Genomic DNA, 12,958 nt, shown 5'->3' with positions numbered 1-12,958 from the left:
TTTTAAAAAAAATATTAGTAACAAAGAATCATTCTTTGAATATTATGAGGTGATCAAATATACGGTCGGGTTAAAAATCCATTGATTTTATCACGCCCAACCGTATTTAATCACCTCATAACATTCACGAAATGATGTATCTATATAATTTTATTCAATACAATTTAATATAGAAATAGAAATGGACTATATAATTATAACTGAAACCGATTCACAGTGTTATCACGGACAAAGACACTGGAAAATATAAATACAAATAAACTTGTAACATTTCTCTTTGTTCAGGAAACATATTTACAATTTAAAAGTAAAATGTTAACGCTCTTTTATTTTAAAATCAACTTATACACACCTTTTTGATGAGATTCGGATTGGTCAATCTTTTCCAGAAAGAATAAAGAAATAACAAAAATTACATATTTCATGTATTAAACTCTTAAAAGGTAGAAGCGGTAATTAAAATAAAAAACAACATTGGCAACTTACATGTACATCGTTTCTAACAATTTATGTTTCTATGGTTTAATATCACTTCTGCGAAACAATGTACGTTGATCCCAGCATGACATTTGCCCGTTTACTTATTATTTAGTGATAGAAATGACTGTAACCCACAAGGAATTTATATTCAGACTGAGTATTAGTTCTTCCCGCCATGTTCCATACTTTTTTAGCTGCCATTTCTGTATATAAGAAGCGCGAAAGTTATTTTTACAACAACGCTATCCCACAAAAATCAATGCTTTTGGTATATTGGCGCTTTATTTGCCTTGGGTTTTCCAACGATGCTATTTTTGTGGTGTTTTGTTCAAATTTAAGAATCTAATATCATTCATCTGCATGGCGGCACTGCTTTTTTTTTTATTGATCGTGATGTTTGTTTCATTAAAAACTATGAACGTGCCACAGCTGAGCGAGAGAAACCGTTACTTCAATATTTTGCTGAAATTGTCTGTACTTCTATTCCATCACAATGTTTGACTTCTAAACAGACATCGATCAAACTTGGTAAACCATCTATTGTAAACACATCTGTACTTGCTGATCCAGAATTGTTTTCCCGTTTTAGGCAACTAAAGTACATATATGTGAATTTAATAAGTTTAAATTTTCCAGGGAAGGGGATCTGGTTCCACGCATGCCGTAAATTCAAAGCACCGTCATCCACATGATCCAAGTCCTTCAATACCTGTCGGACACAAGGATCAGTTGACAGCTGAGTACATTTGCTGAGATTTTTTAACCTTTAAGTTTAATTTACAGTTCCCTTTTCACTTGCACGACCCACTTATTGGATGACAAAGAAGAAAAGAAGAGAACACTTATATCATTGACAAAAACACTAATTTTGAGGTAATATAGTGAAAGTTTGTATTTTTGGCCGGGCTCTGCTAAAGCAGAGTCCTGGCTATAGGCAGGCAAATCGCCAATGTTACTATAAATAGCACAAATAAACAAAAAACCAAACAGCGTCAAAGTAAAGCTTCCGCTATACCAAATAGTTACACAAAGAGCCACGTTTTGTCAAAAGTGTTTGCATTTTGTTTCTTTTTTTTAAATTTCGAATAAATTGTCTATCCTTTTTAGTTTTCTTATTAATAACGTGTTTTTAAAACATTACTATGCATTTTGGACACATACAATGCGCATGAATTTCCACGAACTACTTTGCTGCGCGATGAAGAAACGGGGATTGAATATATAATGCTTGTTGAAAATTCAAGGCAGCAACTGTTGAACTTTTTAATTCTACTGGACAGACATATTTTTTGTTTATAGCCGCTTACAAAATTTGGTCGCTCTCTGATGCTTTGTCGACATTAAAAGCATAAGAGAGAGAGAGAGAGAGAGAGAGAGAGAGAGAGAGAGAGAGAGAGAGAGAGAGAGAGAGAGATGTTCAGTCTTTACTACACAATATGCATAAAGACACACCAAAAGAGCCCAGCTTTCAGTACTTCAGTACTTTGATTTTTTTTGGCGAACTGGCCCTACCTGAAAAATTACTCTATTCGTTAATGGTTATTAAAAAATCGGGTAAGAAAACCAGTATGGTCTTTTCATGGACAAGGCATTTTGGCTGATAAGTTGCAATGCTGTAGGCACTAGCCTACTAATAAAACCAATTTCAATCAACGAAAACATGGAGAGATGACACACTATACTTTAAAAATGTCATTTTGTATCGCAACAATTGAACGTTTTAGAAAAATAATAAAAGTCCGTAAATTCGTGGTTGAAGTCCCATATGTTTGTTGTGACTGAAAATCAGTGGTTAGAGCACCAGACATGAGGTAACATTATAGAGCTAGGGTTTTAAGGTTGTGGGTTCGATCCTACCAAAACTTTAGAATTTATTTTTTTTCTTATCGTTTGTTAAAATATTCAATATTTATAAATATTGATTCAATATTTAAAGTAAATCCACCCTCCTGTGACGTCATACATTTTACATAAACCATGAATTCAATAAAATTCTTGCAAGTAGATTTGTAATTTCTATGTTATCATAGGTGCACATCAAAAACTCAAATCATTGTTTACTTGGAGATATTTAATAAGCGTTTTTCATCCTTATATTCGACATAATTCAATAATGACAAAGGGAAATAACTCTTTTCTACATTTCTCTAAGTGATATATCTAAATGCTATAATTTTTCAAATGTAAACAATTTTTTTCTTTTTTTTAATTAATTTTAGTTTTCTAACAAAGTAAGCAATAAGATTTAAATAGACAAACAAGTATCCATCCACTTATATTTAATTTTTAAACAATAAAAGCGGGATTTTCAGATGATAATTTTAGCCTTTGGTTTTTATTACCTTACATCTTAAATAGTATGGATACATATATATTTTATTTATTTTTTGATGAAATTCAAGTCCAATAAGTTAAAAAAAAGTTAAGTTTTTAACTTTAAACCCATGATTTTATAGGTACGGAGTTACCTTAATAGCAAAATATGAATGCTTTGCTTTGCTATTGATCTTCATTTAAAACCTATAGATGTATTGTAGACTTGCACCAATACTTATCGAAAACTAGGATTTATTCAAGAGTCTTAAATAAATACTAGTTTTTCAATAAGTAAATGGTGCAAAACATCATTGAATCAAGACAAAAGCTTGTTGCTGTACATGTACTAAAGATGATCCACAGTGTCTTTGACATCAGTATCTACATTAAAGCCAATATATTGAAATTGACAATGCACATTTTATGCTGAACATGTTGTATTTACTGTTTCGATCGAGTCAATAAAACCGTTTAAGCGTGTATGTAACAAGGATTTGGCGTAGACGTCCGCTCCAGAGGCTGTGATCATAATCACAATTTGTTATATAGAGTACAAGGACATCGTATCGACATCGGCAACAGCTGTATATACTGCAGAAACATCTTTAGATTATTTAATACATTTAATACTACATGTAATATGTGACTGCCATCCAGATTTGCATTTCCTGATCTTTTAATATTGCGGTAGACATTAATGTAAATATGAAATATATGAGACATAATTATCATGGCATTTCATGCAATAATCACAGTTCAAGTTTTGTTATTAGCGATTTCATTGTGAGACCACATAAACCAGTCAACAACCCGCGCAGCAGACCTAAGGTAACAATTTACTCATGTTACATAAAAAGTCTGGAAAATCAATTTAAACATTTTTAAAACTGTCTTATATATAGTGTCATTAAGGATTAAGTATAATTTGTCTATATATGTACATGTATATAAGTATTATTTTATGCAGAGAAAATTTTGCATATATTTATTTCTGCGCTTTGCAAGTTTGAGTTGTATACATGTACATGTATGTTTTACATAACGGTTTTACTTTCTGGCTAAGTTAGACCAGAGTTTCATCTTGTCTCATAATGGATTGCAAGAAAACGCAAATGAGATAATTATTGTTATTACATATTAAGCTTTAGTTAAAGACAATTAATCTTGATGATTTTTAATTACCTTGCATAAATACATAAAAAGACCTTATAGTGCTTTTGAAACCCTTTAATAAAGTTTGTGCAAAACTAACCATAACCTTATTCTCAATAGACGCCGATTATAAAATGTTTTCATATCATTATACATTAAATTGTACACATTTCTCAACATGTGTGATAATGCTAGAATAATATATAGCTAAAACAAGTTCAGTGAACCTTTATGAAATTAAAAGTGACAAAAGTGTGACAATCTATACCATCACTTTGAAAAATCTGCTAAAAAGGAAAAATTGTTTGTTGAATACCAGGTATTTAAAACAACATTCTTTGTTTTGACAGACTACATGTACATGTATACAGTTAATTATTTATAAGTTTGAACTAGAGATAATTCATTATTAGATTGAAATCATCTACTTGAATAGGTGATACATGTATCACCAATTCAGAGCAAAAGGATGATATCACTTATTCGAATAGGTCATGTCATATTACCGAAAGTTGTGTTTTGAAAAGTGGCTAATATCTATTCAAAATGGCGATGTTGATGAAAGATAATTATCAACAAATGGGCACCACATGATGTCCATGAAGCCCTCTACTTAAATTGATTGTAAAGTCCATGATCCATATTTCATGAGTTTAGGCCCTTAGGTAGGTCTAATGCGGCTATATATTTAACATGTATGAAATCCTATAATATATTCTCCTGTACTTTTATAATCCTGAGAGATAAACTATATGCTTTGTTATTACATGTATGCCCATAATGTCCTGTACATAAATTGTGATTTTTGCAACGGTGGCTTATAGTAAGTGAATTAAATTTCTTAGCCTATAAAATACGTTGACAGCTGAAGAGGATTAGAAAGTGAAACATTAGTCACAATTGGTGCGTAAAACCTATTTAGTTGCACTACATTCTCTGGTACAATCTTTCACTTTACTCATTGACAAGTGACCATTAAAGGTCTAGAGGTCTCTTTTTATCGAAGTTTACAATTTATGGTCCATGGAGCTAGGGTATAGATAATCCGAGATTCCTTGGACTTTTAACCCCCATCCCTTAATCTATGAATTGATGTTTGCAAACATCAAATAATGAAAGCAAAGGTAACAGTAAGAAGAGTCTCGGATTAAGATTTAAATTCCAAAATGAAGCTTAAAATGCAGACTCCCGGACAGTCCAATCTACGGGCTATGATACCCAGGTGACCGTCAAGGTCACGAGGTCTCTTGTTAACAAAGCATATAGATTTTAATTGCTTATTGCTAGAGGAGGGTTTATGTGATGTGATGTCTTCGATCTATAATGCGTTAATATGACCAGAGACAACAATGAAAATGATTGTTTTTAACCTATGCTTTCTTTGGTTTAATATTATACACTCTTTGACAGGAAACTGAATTAGAAGTCATTGCTCGCAAGTGATATTGTTAAATCATCATTAGGTATTTATTTATCAACGACATTACAGTAAAAGTAATGAATGACATTTGAACCGGAAGCAGCTGATGTTACAGTCCGCGACTCCATGTCTGTGACGTCATCTTAATGCCGTGGCTTATTTCAGGACTGGGGTCTCAGAGTCGAGCGTAAAAAGGATTTTTCGATGAACATTGAAACAATAACTAATAATTTCCGTCAGAAAATGACCGTGGTCAATTTTTCGCAGGAAAACGTGTCGCGCGTTAATTAAAAAAATCTCGACATTTTTTTGAATGGAACCTATCCATGTCAGTCATATGGAATCATTTGATGCGTATTTTGAATCAAAGACATGCAGACGCCACTGAAATACATGTACATGCTTATTGGTACTCTTCAACTTTGAAAGCCTCTCTCATAAAAACTGGCCTAGTATGGGGTTCAATTAACTTACTAGTTTCCCCCTATTCTCGATTCTTCTATATAAATTTGTATTTCATTGTGATTAAAAGTACACGGACATTGAAGAACACCCACCAGGGACAGTCATTGGAATGAACAAAAAAGGGTTAAATCTTGCAAAGCTGTTGTATCGATTCTGTCCATGCATGATAGATGGAGATTAAATACGTTGCCCTGAGACTAGCAATTGTCCCTAGATTTATCAACTATAAATTGCCAGTAATAAACATTTACTAACAAAAAAAAAATCATCAATGTGGAGGATATTATGGACTGTTAATGAATTTTATGTATATTATGTACAGACTACAGTTGGAAAAGAGAAATTTATTCCGATTATCGTTAACCATGCAGAAATCACTAATGCTAATTGCAACATTTCGTCGCAAATATTTGCACATGCCTTTAGAGTGTATCTGAATTGAAAAATAATTGCGGAAACTGCCGGAAAGGAATTATATGGAAAATGATATGATATGAATCCATATATTGAAAATAATATGATTCCATAGCTTTTTCACTCTAACTCAACTTATAAATATTGATTTATATATTCTGAGATGAACGTCAGAATCTTATATTGTCATCGTGAAAACGAAAAAGCCTAGGATTAGTTCAAATAAACACATGACTTAAAAAAACCTCAATTATATTAACTCTAACTGTTTGGTATATTATTATTTTTAAGAGATTTTTCTGCCGTTCATGAAATACTTTTTCTACGATGATTTATTAAACTCCAAAGTGAATTCGTCGTTTTTGTCAAAAGATCTACTGGAATTTGAGAAATAATGTAGCTGACCAAATATCTAAACGGAACTTGAGACGTCAATTTTCTTGGTTAAATTAGATATTCCTTGGCATGCCGAGACTATAAACATATTAATTAAATCAAAGGTCAAGAATGTACAGTATTTCTCTTTGTAGAAGTTCCAATGGGGATGCTTTGGAAAGGCCAATCTTAACGGAAATATCAATCCACAACATCCACAGAGTTCCCTGCTTTAACTAGACCTATTTTAGAGGACAGTAGATTTATTAGATAGAGGACCAATAAAGAGGACAAAGAGACATTATCAGACAAATTAGCAAACAACAACGCAAAGGGGAAAACAGAAGGGTTTTCTTCTGCACCGATTGTTTGCGAGATCAATCTGGCTTGACTAGTATACATTCAACTAGGGCTGACCGAACCCAAGCGTTACAGTAAGGTGAGAAGTTTTAATTAATGAGCATTCGATTTTAATAAGAAAACTCGATTTGGATAATAGTATTGCTACGTTAAAGGATATGGACCTATTTAAGATTGAAACATACTATATATAGATATTTCATATAGATGATAAGTGCTAACCTTGTCTCGAATTTTTAATGTATAAAATTCTTTTATTAATGAATTGTTATCTCGTCGTTTAAAGGGGCATGGTTACGATTTTGGTCAAAGTCAAGTTTTATTTTTCTGTTTTTATTATTTACAATGTTTTAGGATTTCATTTCTAATGATCAAATGAAATTTGGGTGCCAGTCGATGAGTTTTAAGCAAGATAAAGGGCTAAAAAAAAATAATTTTTGACCAAAATTGTGACCATGCCCGTTTAAAGATCTAGTGGCATAATGGTGCTTCAAAGTTTCAGATGGCCGACTTGGGTTTCAATGCGCATTATTTTTGCGCATCATAGTCTAGTACAGCGTTCTTAGAACTACATATTTAAAAATTCATTCAATTATCGAATTAAACTCACCCAACAAATAATAGATAAAATTTCTAAGGATTAAAGAAGAGAATTTGTTTTTAAATGACGCTTTTTTTTCATATGCTCGGTACATGAACACCATTGTGTATGCGTGATAATGATAGCTGAAGCTATGTAGAGGTAGATTTGGTATAAAAGAACAAGTAACATAGATATGTGCAATTGAAATGAAACTCTGGAAATTGTTTTTAGGAATATTATACCTTAAAAGGAAAATTGGCTACCTTTTGGTATCTTAATATTTTTCTTTTAGAAATCAAATATAAGCGTTTACTGGTATGCTTATAAAATATGATGTACACATGTATACTATGATGTGACTATTCAAATATTATATTAATATTACAAATTCAGAGAAAGGTATTTTAATATATTTTCATAATTTGATTTGAGCTGAAGAAGGAAATATTTTGTAGTACAAGTACTCTGTATTTTATACAGCATTATCAAATGGAAAATCTACTTTGAAAAAAATGTTTGACGTAAACTATGATTTCTTTGTTTATCTACATGGCGTTATTTAAGGAGGCTGTGTGGTCCACAAATCATCAGATTACATTAAAAAAGATATGATATTATTTAATATTTAAGTTTTTTTTTTTTACAAAAAACAATAAAGTAAAGTATAAATTTATGTTCGAGTACTCTCTGTACATTGATGAATTTCCTTATTGGCTGCTATATGTAGCTTCTACGTGCTTAGTGGCTGCTGTTAGTGGCTGCTAGCTTCAGCCTGGTTTTATAATTTGAATATGTTCCCGATATTTTTTCTATACGGAGCCATTCTACCGAAGAAGAAAAATATAGCCTTAAATGCATGGCATCTAGCCTTAAATGGCATTGGCCATCAGAATGAAGATATAACATTGCAAACATGCTTCTTCCTATGGAACTTCTCAACCGACAAATATACATGTGGGTAATACTAAGTAGACATTCTGGTTTACCTCAAATTTATAATACAAACGAAAGGAACGAAATTGATCATGTATCATTGTTTAAAAAAAATCAAGCTTAACTTTTAATAACTTACAACATGCAATCAGATCTTTTTTAGTTGTCATTCTAAGGAAAAATATCCCAATTTGGCATTTTAAATACGGTAATATCATTGATCATCAAATATCATGTTTAACTTAAATGGCATCATTACATATTTTATAAGATTATGTAATCAACAAAATCGGCTTCCTTTATTATATGTAAAATAATTTGACTTTATTTATTGAGCACAAAGAAAATTCGAAACCATTTGAATTATTCCATTGCTCCTGAAAGTTTATCTTTTACGCTCTGACCCTTTTGTTATTGCACCGATGAAATGTTCTATAAACTTGATATCTTATGATGTGAAAAGGACAACATTACAAAACTTCTAGTCTTGTAATGCAGTGTAGGTTTAAATACTTTTTTCATCGATCTAATGGTTTTCCCTGGTTAAAGGATTATCAAGATTAAGAAGTCATCGCCTTCGTCTTTGTTCACATGACTCTCGGCGCTTCAAATATTCCTGGGGTCTTTTCAGCTTCTCAGGCGCTCTCAAGCACTCATGAACGTAAATATTTTGTAATATAGGGATAAGGAAATTTAAGCAAGCATAGTTTGCTCTTCGGAATACAAGTCTAGTTGTTAGGAAACACTTCACGAATCGAAAGGTTAATGTTGAACATTTCGATTCTCGATATTGGTAAAAGGCTTTAATTTGAAAGATAATCTTATTAGAGGATTAGAGAGGTAATAAAGAAAAATAAATGGATTGATATGGTCTATACTATCACATTAAATTTCTGTTACTAAAACCAGTGGGTTTCAATTTCTTTCAACAAAACACGATATATTTTGTCCAAAGCCACGAAGGGATGTCGAGGAAACTCTTTGTAAATATAGTGAAATTCAAACATTTTTAAAAATAATGATACTGGTATTAGAATTTTTTTAAAGTGAAAACTTCTTGTAGTTCTTAATTAACACACCACCCCCCCACCCCCCCCCCCCCCACCACCCCCCCCAACCCCCCACCCCCCCCCCCCCAACCCGATTTTTTAATTTTAAAGGGGCATGGTCACGATTTTGGTCAAATTTTATTTTTCTGTTTTTATTATTTGCAATGCTTTAGGAAAGCATTTCTAATGATCGAATGAAATTTGGGTGCCAGTCATTGAGTTTTAAGCAAGATACAGGACTCACAATTCTTCGTCATGTAAACAAGGCTCGTGCCCTGTTTTTGTATACATAGCTTCAATATACCAGTAAAAATCTTTTTAAAGCTGGTTTGTCTATCTTATTATTCATTTAAAGCATAAATAAACAGTTCCTAACGATTAATACATTTATTTTAGGTCTAAAACTGGAATTTTCACTTCAACATTCAAAATGTAAACAAACGCTTTGTTTACATAGCGAAGAATTATAAGCTTTGTAACACGCTTATAACTCATCAAATAACACTCAAATTTTGGTTGCCTATTAAAAATGCCTTACTGAAGCATTGTAAACATTAAAATCGAAAAAATAATTTTAGACCAAAATCGTGACCATGCCCCTTTAATTACAGTAAGTGGTATGGGACATACTACTCGTACATATCGAGAGAAACAATAAAATAAGTACATGTATAATTTTATTATTAAAAAAATCAAAACTGGTAAACTACGAATCTGTAAGTCCGAATCCCGCTGAGGCTTTAATTATTTTGACCTTACCAAAATTTTTTTAATCTAATTTTTTGGCCTAATATTGTAAAATTTGAAAATTCTAAATCGGTGAAAGTATTTTCAAATTGATTATGATATATTTTTATCAACATTCATATCGATAGGTGTCCCATAGTAGAATGGGACACCTCCATTTTGTGACGTAATTCCTATAAAAATATACCATAAAATCAAGTATAATTTTTATATTTTTTCTTTACCAAAATTGGTACCTAACAGCGTAGAGCAATGGGTTGGAGCGTTAACTTCGAATCTATAAGTCATGGCTTCGAATCCCGCTGGGCTTTGTACCTTTCGTAAAAAATTAAATTTTAAAACATATTTCTGGTCCAATATTGTAAAATTTGAAAAAATCTAAAACAATGAAAGTATTTCGATTCTAATGTAATTTTATCCATGTTAATACTGACAGGTCTCCCATATCTCCTAAAAACAAATCCTGTCCAGACTATGTTAAATGATTATTGTGGATTGGGACACAGTTAATTTAAGTGAGGTTTGATTCCCAAATGATTGCAATTACAGCTTACATGTACCGAATTTTGCAATAAAGAGATTAAAAATGCCGGCATCATAACTAATTTTATCGAAATACATCAAGATTGTTTATTATGATGGTTGTTTCTTGTTCATTCTATTGAATTAGGTAATCAATGAAATGATTTTGATTGTCTGGATTAGAACATTCCTTGCACTATATATTCTCAGTGCAACGTGGGAGGGAATGAAACTCTCGGGTATTTTAAAGTATTTCAAAAATACTATAAAAGATTATTGCTATTTCATTAATAACACCATTATTTTATGATACAATAGTACAAACACGAAATTCGTTAATTAAGGTTTTCTTTCAACACCAATTGTTAACTCTACCAAATTTTTAACTACATTTTTTGTTAAAGATGAAATCGTAATTGCTATTGTATAACTTATTGTTGCATAAACAAACCCATCGCTAAATAATTTTTTAATCTACGATATCTAATCCAGGGTTTGTCATTCACAAAGTGATGGAGGGATAGTAAATAATGAACAACTCCCAGGTCACATAAAAATTTATGACCCCGAAACTGATGACGTCAAAAGCAGTTTTATGAGTAGCTACGTAGCTAAGAGCACTGGGCAACTTGGGACTATTCAGTGACCATTCCATTTAGTTTTGAAAAATTAATGCTTTAAAAGATCATAATTTGGGTACATTTGTTCGGGGTTGACATTGGTCTGATGTTTACTTTAAATAAATCGTAAATAACATTTTGAAATAATATTATGTATTCAAATTCACAAAAGGATGACGAGAAAGCTCGTCGTAAGTTTAAAACACAATCCACAAAAAAGTATGCCACTGCGACTCTTGGGAGCCAACAATAAAAGTATCAAAGAAAATTCAGATAGATTAAATCATAAACATCAAGAAATTAAATCGTGTATATACATGTATATGGTAATCTGCAGAAGAGTAAGTCACGACATCTCTCGGGAGCTAGTAATGAAGATATCAATAAATGAAAATTTTGATAGATCAAACCACAGCATCAAAATTTAACCGTGAATATGGGTACTGCGCAGACGAGTAAGTCACAGTGACTCTTGGGATCGAGCTAGTAATGAAGATATCAATTAATAAAAATTTTGACAGATCAAACCCCAGCATCAAAATTAAATCGCTTATATACATGTAGGTAACCATGAGTGTGTCCCCACGAGGGTTAGATCATTGATCCATCTCATCATGTGTCTGAATGGGAAACTACGATGTTTACGCAATCTAGCATGTGTGTGAATTGTGAAGAGATGAAATACCTGTGCCAAAGACATCGATACGGAAAGTAGGCTCTTAAAATAGACCGCTGGCTAGCTGGGTTTTATTGTGACATAGTACTGCAGTTTCCGCTCGGCTCGTGTACTTAGATTACTTGCAATTGGCGGGCTGTTGATTTCTATTTCTCCAAGTGTGACATTTCAGTCATCAAATAATAGATATTCAAGGGTGACTTAATTCCTGTGAATTTGGAATTTGAAAAATATAAGTATCATATCTTGCTGTAGCAAGGTAAGTGTGTATTTATTTGTAACTTGCCAATGCTTGAAGTTAAAACAGCGATGCAACATTGTATATTTATATCTACAATGTGTTAACTTTAACCAAAATACAAAAGAAAAATATTAAAGTAAAAACAAAATGGAGCTGCTTTGTATATTATGGGTGCTATGTGTTAACAAGCTTAACCAAATGGAGAACAAAACACTTTTTCCTCTATTGCATGCCCCATACTTAATTGATATAACAAAATGTAGTAATATAAAGGTATTCACCACCTTGTTTCATTTATCATGACGGTAAACTAATAACAGAAGCCTCGACTATCATGTCATTTCTCAGTGCGGATTGTTTATTAAGATAAATATATACCGGAGTGACGTCTTTGATTTGTCTTCGCATTGGGAGACACGTGAGTATGATTTGATTTCTTTGTTCACTTCCAATAACAAAAGTCAAATCACAGCCAAACCCGGAGCAACACTCTATCTCGTCGCTTTTTATCTAATGAAAAGTTATTATTATAGTTCAGAAATCGATCGACCAAAGGTTTTATTTTTTCATTATGACTTACTGGCCGATTGTATCGAAATTACTGA

General features: G+C 32.0%; 1 protein-coding gene across 3 annotated transcripts in view; it reads left to right on the top strand.

The window, feature by feature from the left end:
* Positions 1-3,545: 3,545 nt before the first annotated feature.
* The window catches only part of LOC105320869 (short transient receptor potential channel 7), a 53,695-nt gene continuing 44,282 nt past the window's right edge, over positions 3,546-12,958 (top strand). Inside the window, exons 1-2 of one of the 3 annotated variants that reach the window (XM_020064349.3) lie at positions 3,546-3,624; positions 6,778-7,061. The gene's annotated coding sequence lies outside the window, so the exon portion shown is untranslated. Of the gene's footprint in view, positions 3,625-6,777; positions 7,062-12,217; positions 12,372-12,958 lie in introns of those variants that run through there. The other 2 variants (XM_011418995.4, XM_034462079.2) reach the window with 2 other exon arrangements.

The sequence above is a fragment of the Magallana gigas genome, chromosome 3 (assembly GCF_963853765.1).
Source record: "Magallana gigas chromosome 3, xbMagGiga1.1, whole genome shotgun sequence".
In the NCBI taxonomy this organism is placed as follows: Eukaryota; Metazoa; Mollusca; class Bivalvia; order Ostreida; family Ostreidae; genus Magallana; species Magallana gigas.
This window is presented reverse-complemented; position numbering and strand designations above follow the sequence as displayed.